Here is a 17,253-nt window from a genome sequence, read left to right on the forward strand (position 1 = left end):
GACCTAAGACCACATGTCTTCAGGAAGGGGTTACAGTACAAGAGACTCTATCATTTCATGACATACTTCTTCGAGGTTTTGAAGCTAATTCAGATTATATAATGGTACTACTTGTCATAACCGCCGCCTTCGATACCTTTGTTCACTCAATATTCCTATCTCATTGTGGAATTTAGGTTAAGACCATTTAGTTATGATTTTCTTGGACCTATGTATCGGGCTCAGCTACACAAAATGGAGTATTGTTGTGGAACAGATAGCTGAGCTAGCAATATGTTTTTGTATCTAGATCTTATGATCTGATTTAAGAAATGTTTAAGTCCATAACTGTCCAAGAATGTTTTAAGCCTGCACCCTGAGGTATTGGATAATAATGAAACTGCAGTTGATCCCATTTTTGTAGGAGATAAACATGTTTTTCTTGTCGAAAGAATGAGAAACATCACATGTTCCATCTAAGATGGAGGGCAAAGGACAGCTTGTCCTTGAATCTAAAATGGGGGATAAGATCTATGATGGGAGAAAAGGAATAAATCTCCTGCCTGATTGACTGTATGAGGTGATGTCGTCATAAGAATATGATGCAAGGAAATAGGTAATGTTTTCATTGGCTGTGTATGTGGGTAATGAAAACAAAGTTACGGGATCACATCATACCCACGCTTATGAAATTCCATTGGCCTCCAATCCGTTGGAGACCACAATATGAAGTCCTCAATGAATCATCCAGTTGGCTAGCCTCAACATTTCAGTTATATAAGCCCACTCATCAACTACGTTCGGTTAGTAAAAACTTGCTAGAAGTACCTTCTGTCAAAATCACTAGACTTGAGATAACGTGAAACAGAGCTTTCTCAGTGGCTAGCCTTCACTTGTAGAACAACTTGCCTGAATTTGTTCATATGGCATTGTCGCAAAATGCATTTAAAAGGGCCTTTAAAACATTTCTTTTTGAGCAGGCTTTAAAAATTTTTTTTATATCACTGTGTTTTGTTCATGAATATGAAAGTGCTGCTATGTAACCCACTGTGAACTTCTGGATGGAACATACAAGCTAGAAGAACTTGTAAATAAATCTGGAAAGAGGGAATAGAACATCTCTTGTAGCACCAACTCCTTATCTCGTAAGCTGTACAGTTATGTTGCTTTAATTTTATGTATGGTGCCACACTGCCTCCCTTTTGTGAAGGTGAATATCTAGATACACACCTGGAGAGCCCGAACCTTGGAAAGTGCTGACTTCTTACCCTTGCCCTGCTCTCACCCTGGTGACTGTTTCTGCAGACACTATTTTGAGATGTAGGAGCAAAGTAAACTTGTGGTTAGCCTGGAAAACAGAAGTGACAAGCAATACTCATTGTTCCCTTTGGGTGGCATTGCAAAAAAAGCGGGATCTTAGCTATGTGGAGGACCCCAGTACAGACCTAGACTGATTTATTTTTGACAAGACAGGAGGCAGATGCTGAAGTAGTTGATGTAAGGGATTGGGGAAATATATGCACGCCCATCACATGATGGCATTTATAGTTCACTGTGAACTTTTGTATCACTGTACAAAGGGAATATTTTTTATCATATTTTCCACAGGGATGTAAGGTGGGAGTAAATGAGTAGTGAGACATAGGAAAATTATGTATCCTGGCATCATGGAGCAAGGATTTATTACACACAAGATATTGTAAAAATCAGGTACAGAAGGCCTGAGAATTTTGGAGAAGGCTAGCATATTTGCTGAGGCATGTGACTTAAGTGGCACTCCCTACCTTCTCCCTGGGCTAAACGAATAAGAGAACTAATTTGGGATACTGCTTTTGTGCTTTTTAATAATACTTATAGCTGAGCACAAGATTATGATTATTATACAAATTATACTTATAAAATAACTTGTAGTAATTTTCATATTGTTACTAATAAAAGAATTATAAATAATTCTGACTGAGTCTTCCTCTCTTTAAAATATATGCCATATATATATATATATATATATATATATATATATATAAAAAAAAAAAAAAAAATATATATATATATATATATATATATATATATATATATTTATATTTTTTTTATATATATATATAAATACATATATATATACAATTTATTTAGGAAGGACAGGGTAGGAAAAAAGTGTTTAGCCCAAATGAACTTTACCCTACTTGTGCTAATTATATTTCTGGGAAAGAGCCAATTTTAGAGTTCATTTGGGCTAAACACTTTTTTCCTACCCTGTCCTTCCTAAATAAATTGTAGCCTGGTATAATTAAATCCCAGTCATGATTTTCTATCTTCAGGACTACCTCCTTCATGATTGCCTCTAGATCTAGTACTTTAAAACTCATAATATAGGAAATAGTGTTCATAGCTTTCCTGATGTTGCCCTTTTATCCTTTCTCTGTAAGGGTTTAAAGAATTACTTACCCAAATTCTTTTACTTATCTTATGGATTTGTCCATCCATCTCAGATCTTACTTTAAAGCCCTCCTCCACTAGGTTTGCTAGTCTGAGTAGCCTTTGAAACACATGGTACAGGAAGCCAAAACACTCTTGTTAACACAATCTCTGCAGCCATTCATTGTTAATCTTACTGCTGTTTAAGTATAAGGATGTACTATTTTTAAACTGAAAGTCAGAATGTTCCCAGATGTAGCTAAGGTTACACAAATAAGAGGAAACCATTTTTGATCTTGAGGCCTAAAGTGTTGTAACTGCTTTATTCATATTATGTTTCTCATATAAGTGAATTCTAACTTGACAATTTTTTTTGATCCATCCCAGCATGTGACCTTTCTAAGCAATAAAGTCTCTCTAGATACCTCCCAAGTTCAAGCTCTTCATCCATCTACTACCCATTAGTAATCCTTCTGTTTATAAAACCAAATTAGCTTTGGTTCAGAAAATTGCCTTAAAAAGGACCTAAGTTAGTCTACCTCTGTCTCACAGTAGTCTTGCTGATTTGAATACTTCTGGATGAAGAATCAATCTGTTTCTTTTATATGAGTTGAATCTGAAGCAAAAGTCAAAAACATGCTGAACAGGGACCCGCCGAAAGAATTCTGGGGTAATGTTCTTCAGAGGTACAGATTGGGGAAAACTTCTTCATTTTGTCTGAATATCCTTTTGGGGCACTGTCATATCCATCATTAAGTGGAAACAGTTTGGCACCATCAAGACACTCTTGTGATTATGCTTTCCCTCCAGTCAGTAGCTGTAGGTTAAGGAAACTGCTGTAGATGGTCATGGTGAGGCTAAGATTACTTTAAAAGAACTAGAAGTTTCAGGCTAAGACAGGGGAAAATGTTGATTGTTCAACCATTTCAACATTATTCCATAAACATGGCCTGTATGGGAGGGTGACAAGAAGAAAGCAACTGCTGAAGAAAAGTCATACAGTGTGCCACATAGCATTTGCAAATAAACACAAGGTAGTGTTTTGCAGCTGATGTGCCATGGCACAAGGGTGTACCTTCAGACCTGATAGTGTGTCACAGAAAATTCACTATTGCATGATGCTCAAGTCAGGCCATCACCTGGGCTCTGCTCTTAGCACCTCACAGCCACAAGAGACACCAGCCATGGTTTGTAAATATATATGAGCTTCTTTCTGAGAGTGTGTATGCTGTTTCTAGCTACAGCATGAGCTCTGGAATATGGTAATTTAATAGGCAGCATGCCTGGCATGAATAGCCAGTCCCAGCTTTGTGCAGCAAACACTGTACACAACTCCTTCTTATTTATATTCTGCCTTTTAGACTCTTCAAGGAGGAATACATTCAGGTACTGTAATGCACAAAATCATGTCTGACACATTAAACCGATCTTTCTCTTATAAAAATGCAGTTGCTCGTTTCTCAAACAATTTTGAAAACCTGTAAATGCAAATGCAGCAGCACTGGCAAGGTATGGCATAAGGAAGCCAAGAAGCAGTAGGCAGACTTGTAGTAGAACAGTCTCTCTCTCTTTTCTAGAATGGGCAGGTGGACTTATCAAAACAGGCAGCAGCACAATCTTCCCTGTCCTTAAGCTGCATTCTGAGTCCTTCCAGACTATGTCCTATCCCCAGGATAAGTGACATGGGCAGAGTAAGCATTGAGCACTAGATGTGACTTTGAGTGCAGGGAACAGCAGCCGTGAAGGAGCTCTGGCAGCTACATGCTGCAGCCAAGATTAAGCCGGCTGTCCATACATGCAGACTTCTGCCTTGTCCTGCACATGTTTATAAAGGGAGCTGTTCCATTAAGAACATAAGAGCATGCCATACTGGGTCAGACCAAGGGTCCATCAAGCCCAGCATCCTGTTTCCAACAGTGGCCAATCCAGCCATAAGAACCTGGCAAGTACCCAAAAACTAAGTCTATTCCATGTAACCATTGCTAGTAATAGCAGTGGCTATTTTCTAAGTCAACTTAATTAATAGCAGGTAATGGACTTCTCCTCCAAGAACTTATCCAATCCTTTTTTAAACACAGCTATACTAACTACACTAACCACATCCTCTGGCAACAAATTCCAGAGTTTAATTGTGCGTTGAGTAAAAAAGAACCTTCTCCGATTAGTTTTAAATGTGCCCCATGGTAACTTCATGGAGTGTCCCCTAGTCTTTCTACTATCCGAAAGAGTAAATAACCGATTCACATCTACCCGTTCTAGACCTCTCATGATTTTAAACACCTCTATCATATCCCCCCTCAGCCATCTCTTCTCCAAGCTGAAAAGTCCTAACCTTTTTAGTCTTTCCTCATAGGGGAGCTGTTCCATTCCCCTTATCATTTTGGTAGCCCTTCTCTGTACCTTCTCCATCGCAATTATATCTTTTTTTGAGATGCGGTGGCCAGAATTGTACACAGTATTCAAGGTGTGGTCTCACCATAGAGCGATACAGAGGCATTATGACATTTTCCGTTTTATTCACCATTCCCTTTCTAATAATTCCCAACATTCTGTTTGCTTTTTTGACTGCTGCAGCACACTGAACCAACGATTTCAATGTGTTTTCCACTATGACGCTTAGATCTCTTTCTTGGGTTGTAGCACCTAATATGGAACCTAACATTGTGTAACTATAGCATGGGTTATTTTTCCCTATATGCATCACCTTGCACTTATCCACATTAAATTTCAACTGCCATTTTGATGCCCAATTTTCCAGTCTTACAAGGTCTTCCTGCAATTTATCACAATCTGCTTGTGATTTAACTACTCTGAACAATTTTGTATCATCTGCAAATCTGATTACCTCACTTGTCGTATTTCTTTCCAGATCATTTATAAATAAATTGAAAAGTAAGGGTCCCAATACAGATCCTTGAGGCACTCCACTGCCCACTCCCTTCCACTGAGAAAATTATCCATTTAATCCTACTCTCTGTTTCCTGTCTTTTAGCCAGTTTGCAATCCACGAAAGGACATCTCCACCTATCCCATGACTTTTTACTTTTCCCTGAAGCCTCTCATGAGGAACTTTGTCAAATGCCTTCTGAAAATCCAAGTATACTACATCTACTGGTTCACCTTTATCCACATGTTTAACTCCATCAAAAAAGTGAAGCAGATTTGTGAGGCAAGACTTGCCTTGGGTAAAGCCATGCTGACTTTGTTCTATTAAACCATGTCTTTCTATATGTTCTGTGATTTTGATGTTTAGAACACTTTCCACTATTTTTCCTGGCACTGAAGTCAGGCTAACCGGTTTGTAGTTTCCCGGATCGCCCTGGAGCCCTTTTTAAATATGGGGGTTACATTAGCTGTCCTCCAGTCTTCAGGTACAATGGAAGATTTTAATGATAGGTTACAAATTTTTACTAACAGGTCTGAAATTTCATTTTTTAGTTCCTTCAGAACTCTGGGGTGTATACCATCCGGTCCACGTGATTTACTACTCTTTAGTTTGTCAATCAGGTCTACCACATCTTCTAGGTTCACCGTGATTTGATTCAGTCCATCTGAATCATTGCCCATGAAAACCTTCTCCAGTACAGGTACCTCCCCAACATCCTCTTCAGTAAATACCAAAGCAATGAAATCATTTAATCTTTCCGCGATGGCCTTATCTTCTCTAAGTGCCCCTTTTAACCCCTCGATCATCTAACAGTCCAACTGACTCCCTCACAGGCTTTCTGCTTCGGATATATTTAAAAAAGTTTTTACTGTGAGTTTTTGCCTCTACAGCCAACTCTTTTCAAATTCTCTCTTAGCCTGTCTTATCAATGTCTTACATTTAACTTGCCAACGTTTATGCTTTATCCTATTTTCTTCTGTTGGATCCTTCTTCCAATTTTTGAATGAAGATCTTTTGGCTAAAGTAGCTTATTTCTCCTCTCCTTTTAACCATGCCGGTAATCGTTTTGCCTTCTTTCCACCTTTCTTAATGTGTGGAATATATCTGGACTGTGCTTCTAGAATGGTATTTTTTAACGATGATCACGCCTCTTGCACATTTTTTACTTTTGTAGCTGCTCCTTTCAGATTTTCTCATTTTATCAAAGTTTCCCTTTTGAAAGTTTAGCACGAGAGCTGTGGATTTGCATACTGTTCCTCTTCCAGTCATTAATTCAAATTTGACCATATGATGATCACTATTGCCAAGCGGCCCCACCACTGTTACCTCTCTCACTGTGATGGGTTCATATGTGCCTCTGCCCCACTCTCTCTTTTTCTTTTAAAATTTGAAAGAGAGACTGGTGGGGCTTTTAGTGCTTCCCTAGCCCTTGTTTTGGATAGTCATGAGAACTTTCTATGTCTTCACTGCCTGCTGGATGGAGGTCAGTGTGCCACATAACATTTTTGTTAATTTTGTTGAACAAGCTGGGAAGTGCTCACTTAGGGAACACTGCACACATGTAGGAGAAGGTTTTGTGGTCCGAGACTATAGTAGAACCTTTTGGTCTTTGTTAAGCAATGTTGTGGCATAATCAAGCACAGCAGATAGTCTTGCTAATGCCATCCCTCCAGTAAAGTATGGTAGTGGCAGTATTATATTGTGGAGATGCTTTGCAGCAGTAGGAACAGGGAGGCTTATGAAGATGCAGTGCGTTCAGAAAGTATTCAGACCCCTTTACTTTTTCCACATTTTTACATTACAGCCTTATTCTAAAATGGATAATATGCATTTTTTCCCTCCTCAATCTGCACACAATTCCCCCATAATGACTAAGCAAAATCAGGTTTGTAGAAATTTGTGCTGCAGGAGAGACATTCTCCGTGCAAGGGTGGATCCTAGCTCCTAGCTACAGGATCACTTCCTGCCACACCAGGGGGATTGTCTTCTAAGTGACCTTGCTTCTCCAAAGCAGCAACGGGGCTACTAGACTTGAGGTGGGACTACTTTATGGCCCTAAAGATTTCTCTATATCTCTCTGCCCCAGCTCCTTCAAATCTATCTTCCAGCTATCAGACCTGTTCTCTGAGAGCCAAGGAGGTCTTTGCACCCATGCGCACACATAACCTCTCACCAACTGGTCGATAATCATACATGTGGCACTTGGCTAGATGGTCTCCATCTCTCTTCTGGACTTCTGTCTGCACCTTAATTTTTTGCTAGTTTTAAGGAGTCATTATGTTGAAATATAAGGGTTTTTAAATTTGATATTAAGTACCTTTTTAAATATGGTTAGGTGTCCAGTATTAGTTTGAATGACTAGCAATAACTCTAAAATTGGGTTATTTGTATGTTCTAAATCACTAATTGACTAAAAGTTATGCAGCATAATGTTTTACTTACAGTATCTGAATGTAATACACTTTGATGTGTCAAAAAGCAGAATATAAAATTCAGATAACTCAGAAGGGAAAAGTTAAAAAAAAAATGGATTCTCTATGTACTCTAATCTCCCTGCTCAAATAGAGGGGACTGGCTCTGCTCCCTCAACCTTAAGGATGCCTATGCCCACATCTTCCCCAGACATAAGAACATAAGAAAATGCCATACTGGGTCAGACCAAGGGTCCATCAAGCCCAGCATCCTGTTTCCAACAGTGGCCAATCCAGGCCATAAGAACCTGGCAAGTACCCAAAAACTAAGAAGTATTGACACTGGAAGTATTGGCGCTTTGTGGTGAGGAAGGCTCACTACCAATGCAGGGTGCTGCCATTTGGGTTGGCCTCAGCCCCTCACATCTTCACCAAATGCCTGTCAGTGGTGGCAGCGCACCTAAGACGCCATATGGAAGCAGGTCCAAGAATTTGCGGAGTGTCTCCCACAACAACAGAATTAGTCTGCTGTTGCGAAACAAGGTCTTGAAGCGGGAAAACACGAGATGAGATCCACCTACCATGTCTTTGAGACCACTGCTAGAGTGGCTGCCATGGGCATCTGTGCCCGTAGGATGGCCTGGCTCCATGTTTCCGACCTATGGCCGGAGGTCCAGGAGAAGTTGACTGACTTCCCTTTACAGGAGAGAACCTTTTTGGAGACAAGGTCAGGGATGCAGTAGTCCAGTTGAAGGATCACTATGAAACCCTTCAAGAGCTATTAGCCAGTGCTTCGGACCCACCATCCTCCATATGGAAACTTTCCCGACCCAGTTCTAGAAGGTCTTTCTATAGGCAATAGAAATAATATCCCCCTGCCTCCCGGTCTCGCATGCCCCATACTGCTTCCAGGGGCTATTCCCGTCCACAGAGAACTCCTAGACCCCAGCCGGCCTCCCAATGGGGTTTTGACTGGAAGAAAGGGAGCATGAGTCAGCACATCGTACCCCTGCCACCCATCCCTGAGTGGGGGGGGGGGGCAGACTTCTCTGCTTTGCCCATCGTTGGTCGCTCATCACCTCAAACCGATGGGTCTTCACAATTCTTCATCAGGGGTATCAACCAAACTTCAGAGAGATCCCTGGGTCTCTCCCCCATGTCCAATGTGGGGTTTGTCCGCCCAGCAGGACATACTTCTCGCAGAGCTCTCTGCCCTACTAAAGGCGGGAGCAGTAGAAGCTGTCCCCAATCACCACCAGGGTTGAGGGTTCTAGTCAAGGTATTTCCTGATACCGAAGAGAACTTGGGGCCTTTGCCCCATTCTCTGTTTCAGGGGTTGAACAGATTCTCAGAAGGGAAAAGTTAAAAAATGGATTCTCTATGTACTCTAATCTCCTTGCTCAAATAGAGGGGACTGGCTCTGCTCCCTCAACCTTAAGGATGCCTACGCCCACATCTTCCCCAGACACTGGAAGTATTTGCGCTTTGTGGTGAGGAAGGCTCACTACCAATGCAGGGTGCTGCCATTTGGGTTGGCCTCAGCCCCTCACATCTTCACCAAATGCCTGTCAGTGGTGGCAGCGCACCTAAGACGCCATATGGTGCACATCTTTCCTTATCTAGATGACTGGTCAAAAGCGATTTTCTGAGCAGGAGCGCTGGACGCTTTGACTCTGACACTGCAGGCACTGCAGTCTCTGGGATTTATCAACTACCTGAAATCCCACCTCTGCCCATCTCTCCAGCTGGACTTCATAGGAGCCAGACTGGACACGGCTCAGGCAAAAGTGTTATTGCCCTGCGATTGGGCTCCTGCCCTATCCTCGCTGGCAGCCTTGGTATGCAACAGTCAGTGTGTGAGTGCTCGCCTACTGCTTCGCTTGCTGGGCCACATGGCAGCCTCTTTGTGTTAACCCATTAGCCCGTCTCTGCATGCACAGAGCACAATGGATGTTGCGATCTCATTGGCAACAGGCATCCCAGGATCCTCTAGGCTGGTGTCTCCGTCACGCAACCTCTGAGGGTCCTCTCTTTTTCTGATGGGAGAACCTCTCTAGTCTGGAGCGGGGAGTTCCTTTCCAGGCTGCCCTACCTCAAATAGTGCTTACCACTGATGTCTCTCCCCATGTGGGCAACCTCTATACGCAGGGTCACTGGACAGCTCAAGAAGCTGTGTCAGATAAACTTCTTAGAGCTTCGGGCAATTTGATATGTGCTTTGGGCGTTCCGCGACCACTTGTCCCCCAAAGCGGTCCTGATCTGCATGGACAATCAGGTTGTGATGTGGTACATCAACAAATGGAGGCACGAGATTGCTGCTCCTCTGCCAGGAGTCTGTACAAATCTGGTCCTGGGCTCTGTCGCAAGTGGTGTCCCTGCGAGCAATGTACCTGCCCAGGATGCTGAATGTGCTGGCAGACCGTCTAAGCTGCTTTTTCACCCGAACAAGTGGTTGCTGGACCTGAAAGTGGCAGCCCGGATCTTCCGCCTGTGGGGAACTCTGTATGTGGACCTGTTCGCCTCCCCGTTTTAACTGCAAGGTGAGCAATTTTTGCTCCCTATTCAGTATGGGACAGCCGTCCACACACCAATATCTTCACTCTTCATTGGGGCATGTGTCTTCTGTATACGTACCCTCCTTTTCAACTTCTCCTGAAGCTGCAGGGGACCAAGATCCTAGTAGCGTTTCACTGGCCCAGGCAGGTCTGGTTTCCTCTCCTTCAGGACATGTCGATCAGGGATCCCATCCACCTGGGGTCTGTGCCCGATCTGAAAAAAAACAGAATTGGGGCACCCTGCACCATCCGAACTTCTAGGTGTTTGGCCTGGATGTTGAGTACCTAGTCCTTCAGCCTCTGGCGCTCTCAGAAGGGATTGCCTAGGTACTAGTAGCTTCCAGGAAACCTTCCACTAGGAAGTCTTCCAAACTAAGTGGAAGAGGTTCTCAGTGTGGTGTGCAGAGAATGGATTAGATTAATTTACCTACCCATTTCCCTTGTTCTTGGACTACTTGTGGCTCCTTTCCAAGGCCGGGCTTAAAACCACCTTGGTCAGAGTCCATCTGAGTGCACACCCATCTTAGTTCAGCCTATCATAAGTTGCTTCATGTGGGGCCTGCTGCAGCTAAAGCCACCTCTGCGCCCCCGCCCCCTCCATGGTTTCCTGGAATCTCAATGTTTTGCTAGCAAGGCTCATGCATCCTCCTCTTGAGCCTATGTGCACTTGTGAGCTGAAATTCTTCACCTGAAAGGTCTTATTCCTGGTGTGGTTACTTCAGCTTGCAGGGTAAGTAAACTTCAGGCCTTGGTGACGTGCCCACCTTACACGAAATTTTTTTCATGATCGTATGGTCCTCAGTTTGCATCCCAAATTCCTGCCTAAGGTCGTGACTTATTTTCAACTTAATCAGTCCATTGTGTTACCCACTTTTTTCCTGAGGCCCCATTCCTATCAAGGGGAACAGGCCTTGCATACTTTGGATTGCAAGAGAGCTGTGGCCTAGTACTTAGATTACTCAGCAGGCCATAGACAGTCTACCTAGCTATTCATATCTTTTGATAAGAAGAGCCTGGGGGTTGTGGTAGATAAACAGAGCTTATCCAGCTGGCTCGCAGACTACATCTCGTTCTATGCGCAGTCGGGCCTTCAGCTTGAAGGCTGAGTTCAGGCTCACTCTGTGAGGGCTATGGTGGCATCGCTGGCACACTTGCGGGCGGTCCCTGAAACAGACCTGCAGGGCTGTGACGTAGAGCTCCCTACACATGTTTGCTGCCATTTACTGCTTAGACAAGGATGGTCGACAAGATGATACATTTGGCCACTCTGTTCAGCGCAACGTCTTCCAGACTTAAACCCAACTCTTCTATCTAGGGCCCTCTACTTGAAACCAGGCTGTGTGTCGTCCCCCCCCCCCCCCCCCCCCACCTTCCAACAGTACCTCTGTTTTTGTGCTTGTTGGCACCTTGTTCGGTACTTGTTGGTTCCCGGGAACAGCCTAGAGCTTGGTATTTATCCATCTGTGAGGACTACCATCCTGCTTTTCCTAGTAGAAAGTGCAGTTGCTTACCTGCAACAAATGTTCTTCTATTACAGCAGGATGGTAGTCCTCTGGAAACCCACCCGCCACCCAGTGGAGTTGGGTTTTTCCTGCGTTTTGTTATTTTTTCGCTCGTATTTTGCTGTGTTACAAGACTGAAGGAGGACTTCGCGTGCACACGCGATAGTGGCATGCTCAGTGTGCAGGTCAAAGCTTCTAGAAACTTTGACAAAAGTTTTCCGTGCCTGGCTCCATCTGATGATGTCACCCATCTGTGAGGACTTAACATCCTGCTGTCCTAGAACACCTGTTACAGGTAAGCAACTGCGCTTTGATGGAGGGCAATTTTCAGTTAGCTGATTGACATGGCTTTGAAAACAATTGCCTTTTTAGTATTATCTGCTTAAAAATAAAAGGAGGAGGGGCAGTTTGTCAGGAAGGCTGAACACATTCATCTTATATGGCTCTAGTAAGCGATGGCAAAATCCAGAAAGATGCTTGGTTGCATAGGGAGAGGAATGGACAGCAGAGAAAGGGAGGTGATATTGCCCTTGTAGGGTAAGACCGCATTTGGAATACTGTCTACAATTCTGGAGACCACGCCTTCAAAAGGATATAAACCAATTGGAGTCTGTCCAGATGGTAACTACTAAAATGATCAATGGTGTTCGTTCATTTTAAGCATATGGGGATAAACTTAAAACATCTAAACATGTATACCCTAGAGAAAAGGCAAGGTAAGGGAGATATGATAAACATTTTAAATATCTGTTTCCATGCACAGGAGGCAGGCCTCTTGCAATGGAAAGGAGGCTTTCTTCCTCATGGGATGAGGAAGAAAGGGGGTAGACTCTCTCAGGAGTAATCTTAAATATATTTTTATTTACAGAGGGTGGTGGATGCATGGAACGTCCTCACAGTGAAGGTGGTGGAGGCAAAAAGGGTATCTGAATTCAAGAAAGCATAGGGTAAATACAGGGGATCTCTGAGGGATGGATGGGCAGACAGCATGGGCCAAATGGTCCTTCTGCTGTCATGTTTCTAGTAAGACCTAACAGCTTCTAAAACTTCCCTTTTGGGTTGAATTAGTAAGAGTTCATGGAATGCAGGTTTAGTTTAAGCACCCTCAACTACCAGCAGTGAGTTATCAGAGAAATCTTATCCTTTTCCTGGAAGAAATATGCAAAGCAGCACAGTCATGCTCCATTCATTCTTTCACAAAATACTACAGAATGGACAAATAGGCATCAATGGATTTGGTATTTTGGCAATGAGTTCTGTCAGCTGCTCTGAATCTTACCTTATGAGGCACTACTGTGCTGCATCCCATAGGTCATGGCTGCTGGGGAGAGTAATCATGGTATGTTATTTTACTGACCTATTCTAATATCTGAAGTGAAGAAGGCTTATAAGATTGCCGTGTGTGTGTGTCTTACAACTTTTGTTTGGTATCCTATCGACACTGAATTTTCTGGACAAGTCAGGTGGTACAAAAGGATTCTGATGGGGGTTGTTTTTTTGGCATGCATATAAACATTATGGGACATATGTGCTTCCCAGAATATAGGCTCAATTAGTTCTGTATGAAGCTTCTGTTGAGTTGCTCAAACTGGGCGGAAAGCTCTGTTACACTGGCCAGTTTGAATTTGCTGGTCTGAACCTGCTGGTCAAAACCTCTTTCAACAGTTTGGTTTGTACAAACAAAAGGCTAGAATGTTTGCTGTGCATATTCCTTGCAACTTTGTATTCTGACATAAGCACTGACCCAGAGCAAATGTGCATTCTTTGGGCCTTTTAATATGCAAAAATGATGCAGCTGCATGACTGTATATAGATCAGCATGCTTGTTGCTGAAGCTCATTGGGACAGCTGTGGGGTTTTTTTTTTCCCAGTACAAAGAGCACCAGCATGACAGTGTAGTATTGAGTTGAGTTTACAGCCTTGTCTGTGCTATGTTTCCCTTGATTTCTTGAAGTTCTTGTTCCTTCTGAAGATGGGCCTTATTCCTGCAGTACCTGGCAGTAAACTTAAAACAGTGATATATGAGAGGACCCCTTAAGCATGAACACACATTATGATTCTATTCATTGTTTTAGTTGGGGCTAGGGAGAACCTCTTCTCTTATGGTGAACCATTGCTAGTTGGTAGAATAAGGTTTTTTTGGGGGTTTTTTTTTTTAAATATTTGTCCCCTTTTGTAACCCCTACCCAGGGCACATAAAAAGGGTCTGATGCCAGGTTTTTGTGGGCCTGGCACCAGCTTCTGTAGGTTCAAAACATTAACTCTTTGATTTTGTAGATGGTAAACTGGACTTAGCTCAGAACAATATTTTCTCATGTTGGATAGGGAAAAATGCTGAAATCTCTCTTCTGTACCTCGCGCCCCCCCCCCCCCCCCAAGTCTGTGATCATCTGATTGCACCTCTACACCAAAAACCAAAAATCTTCCATCTTCTCTTCCTTGGACTGGAAGACTCTCACACTGAACCCACGACCTTGAAGTAAAGAAAATGTCTCTCGTGGGTTGTATTGCAAAATTCTAACTTTTTATTCTTCTGGGATTACCAGAAGTCAATTCACAATAATAAAAATGACTATGAATGATTCACAGTTGATAAACAGCAGTACAAAATAAACACGTTCTACGCTTATTTCTTTAGCATAGAATTTATATCTTAATCTGTTTCTCAAATATCCCTGTTGTCTTGGTTACTCTTCATACCAAATCTCTTTAGTACTTTCATCCCTTCACATAATTCTTCTCAGCAGTAACCATCATAAAATCCTTGGAAATTCCCAAGGTGGCCCATAAGGTTCTCTTAGGTGGCCAGGTGGAACTGTTTAGGAGCCTACTGTGACACTCTAACACAAACCATGGTAGCAGGGCCCTGTTTAGCTGGCTAGGTAAACCAGCAGACCACCAGGAATCACTAATACCAAAGCAGGCTGTTCCTGTAAATACCACTGCACAAGAGCACACTTCCACTCTTCTGCCAAAGCTTATATGTAACAAAGAACAACTCTGGAAGCCCTTCATAACACTCTCATACTTAAAAAGATATAGTTGCTCTCATAAGTTTACATGCCCCTGGCAGAATTTGTAAGATGTGTAGCATTTTAAGAAAATGAGTGATCAAGCAAAACATGTTGTTTTTAATGTTTCAAATTAAACTGTTATGCATCACAGAATGGCACAGTCATTTAAACCATACCAATAAAGGAAATAAAATGATTCTATTCAAAAGTTTGCATACTCATAGTTCTTAAAATTGTGTTTTGTCCCCTTTTGCATCAATGATTGCTTGCAGTCTTTTATGATACTTGTGAATGAGGCCCTTTATTTTCTCATGTGGTAAAGCTGACAATTCTTGGCGAAAAGCTTCCAAGTCCTGTAAATTCTTTGGTTATCTAGCATAAAGTGCATCTTTGAATTCTTCCCAAAGTGGCTCTATGTTGAGGGCAGGAGACTGGGATGGCCACTCCAGAACCTTCAATTTCTTCTGCTGCAGCCACTGAAGGGCCGACTTGGCCTTATGTTCTGGATCATTGTCATGTTGGAAAGTCCAAGTTTGCCCTATGTACTTCCTGGCTGATGAATGGAAATTCTCTTCCAATATTTTCTGATAAGATGCAATCATCCTGCTATCAATTTTGAATAAATTCCCTGTGCTGCTACAGCTTACCCCCTCCCTAAACCAGCAGAGAATCCACCTCCATGCTTCTCAGTAGGAATTGTGTGCTCTTCATAGGCCTTGTTGACTCCTCTCCAAACATAGCGTTTATGGTTGTGACTATAAAGTTCAATTTTGGTCTCATTAATCCAAATTATTTTGTTCCAGAAGTTTTGAGGCTTCTCTAGGTGCTGTTTGGCATATTGTAAGCAGGCTGTTTTGTGGCATTGGTGCAGCAATGGCTTTTTTTCTGGAACTCTAGCATGCAGCCCATTTTTGTTCAAGTATCTCCTTATTGTGCATGCTGAAACACCCACACCACTTTGTTTCAGAGAAGTCTGAATTTCAGTGGAAGTAGTTTGTGGGTTTTTCTTTACATCCCAACAAATTTTCTTGGCAGTTGTCTGAAATCTTTCTTGGTCTACTTGACTGTGGCTTGGTATTAACAGAACCCATAATTTTCCACTTCTTGATCAGAGTTTGAACAGTACTATGGCATTTTCAGATCTTTGGCTATCTTTTATATTCTTTTCCTAATTTATAAAGTCAAACTACTTTTGCTCGCAGATACTTTAACAGTTCTTTTGCTTTTCCCATGTTTCAGCAACTACCAAAGTCAGTGCAACCTTGGATGAAATTTCACAAGGCCAGTATTTCTTTGTTTCCAGCAGATGGTGGTGCAAAACCTGTGCTTCTGACCCAAGCTTTTCTTCAAAAAACCCCCAAAAAACCAGAAGCCCGAAAGATGCAGCAGCCTCCCGGGGAGTAGTTGGGTCCTGGTGGGACTATCCTCCCTGGTCGCAGGCAGGGGTTGGGAACCCCCTCTTTCACTCCTTGGGGTGCAAGGGGTGATAGCTGGTGGTCCAGTTCACTCCCCCCTCCTCCCTTATTAGCCTCTGCTTTTCTTCAGGAAAAGAAAAGGAGCTTTATTTCTTTAATTGGACTGCCTGCCTGAACAGTAAAGTTCCTTTAAAAAAAACAAAAAAAAACCCCACAAAACACAAACCCCCACCCTTACAAAAAACAGCAAAGGCAGTCAGAGGGTGCGGCACCAGTCTCTAGCAGCGAGAAGGCTGCTTCTCTCGAGCCTCTACCTGGTGCGATCTTCCGGTCTCTGAGTGTCTGGGTGCTTCCCCTGTCCTTCCTGGGCTGGTCCATGGTTTATCCCATGGCTTGCACGCAGCAGCATGCCCCCACTCGAGCCATTGCTCGCGCTGCGGGGAGAAGTTTTTGAGCCGTGATTCGGCTGATTTCTGTGATCGTTGTCTCCCCAGAGGGGAGTCTTCCCCGAGCACATCCACGCTGGTTTTATCACAGATTCATAGCTCTGGTAGAGCTGTTGCTGCCTCATGCAGGCCAACCCGTTCCCTCTTAGCGCGGGACGGTGGCCATTTTGGACAGTTTTTGTGTGGCAGAGGCAATAGCATTAGGGGGAGGAGAATTTTTTTTCCTCTGGCACTCTCTCCTGAATTTTGCCTCGAAGAGGCCTAGGGGGCCACGGAGGGGGGGGGGGGGCTTTGTGCTCTGATGGGGGTCCCAGTACCTTGGAAGGGTCTCTAGGGGGCCAGTCTGTTTTTTCCCCAGAGTTCATTCTTTTAATGCACCAGGCTGCCTTGGCAAGTGGTGCTGAGAAGAGGGGACATCTAATTGGTCAGGTTCCTGAGGGCCCACCTGGAAAGGTGGCCAGGAAGGAGGATCCACCAGCAGAGATGTGAATCCAGACTATTCATACCCCTGTGGGGTGAGGTGTTTCCTGGGATTTAATGACTGAGTTTGATCAGGAGAGGGTCAGAGGGATCTGCCTCCGCCCTCTGATAGCCAGACTCGAGCCTAGTATATTCCTCTCTGAAGGTGATGA

At 43.2% G+C, this 17,253-nt stretch overlaps 1 protein-coding gene across 2 annotated transcripts in view; it reads left to right on the forward strand.

Annotated features, from left to right (window-relative positions):
- CCNYL1 (cyclin Y like 1) overlaps nt 1-17,253 on the forward strand; it is a 261,805-nt gene that overhangs the window by 55,432 nt on the left and 189,120 nt on the right. The gene's annotated exons all lie outside the window — the stretch shown is intronic.

The sequence above is a fragment of the Rhinatrema bivittatum genome, chromosome 6, assembly GCF_901001135.1.
Source record: "Rhinatrema bivittatum chromosome 6, aRhiBiv1.1, whole genome shotgun sequence".
Lineage (NCBI taxonomy): Eukaryota > Metazoa > Chordata > Amphibia > Gymnophiona > Rhinatrematidae > Rhinatrema > Rhinatrema bivittatum.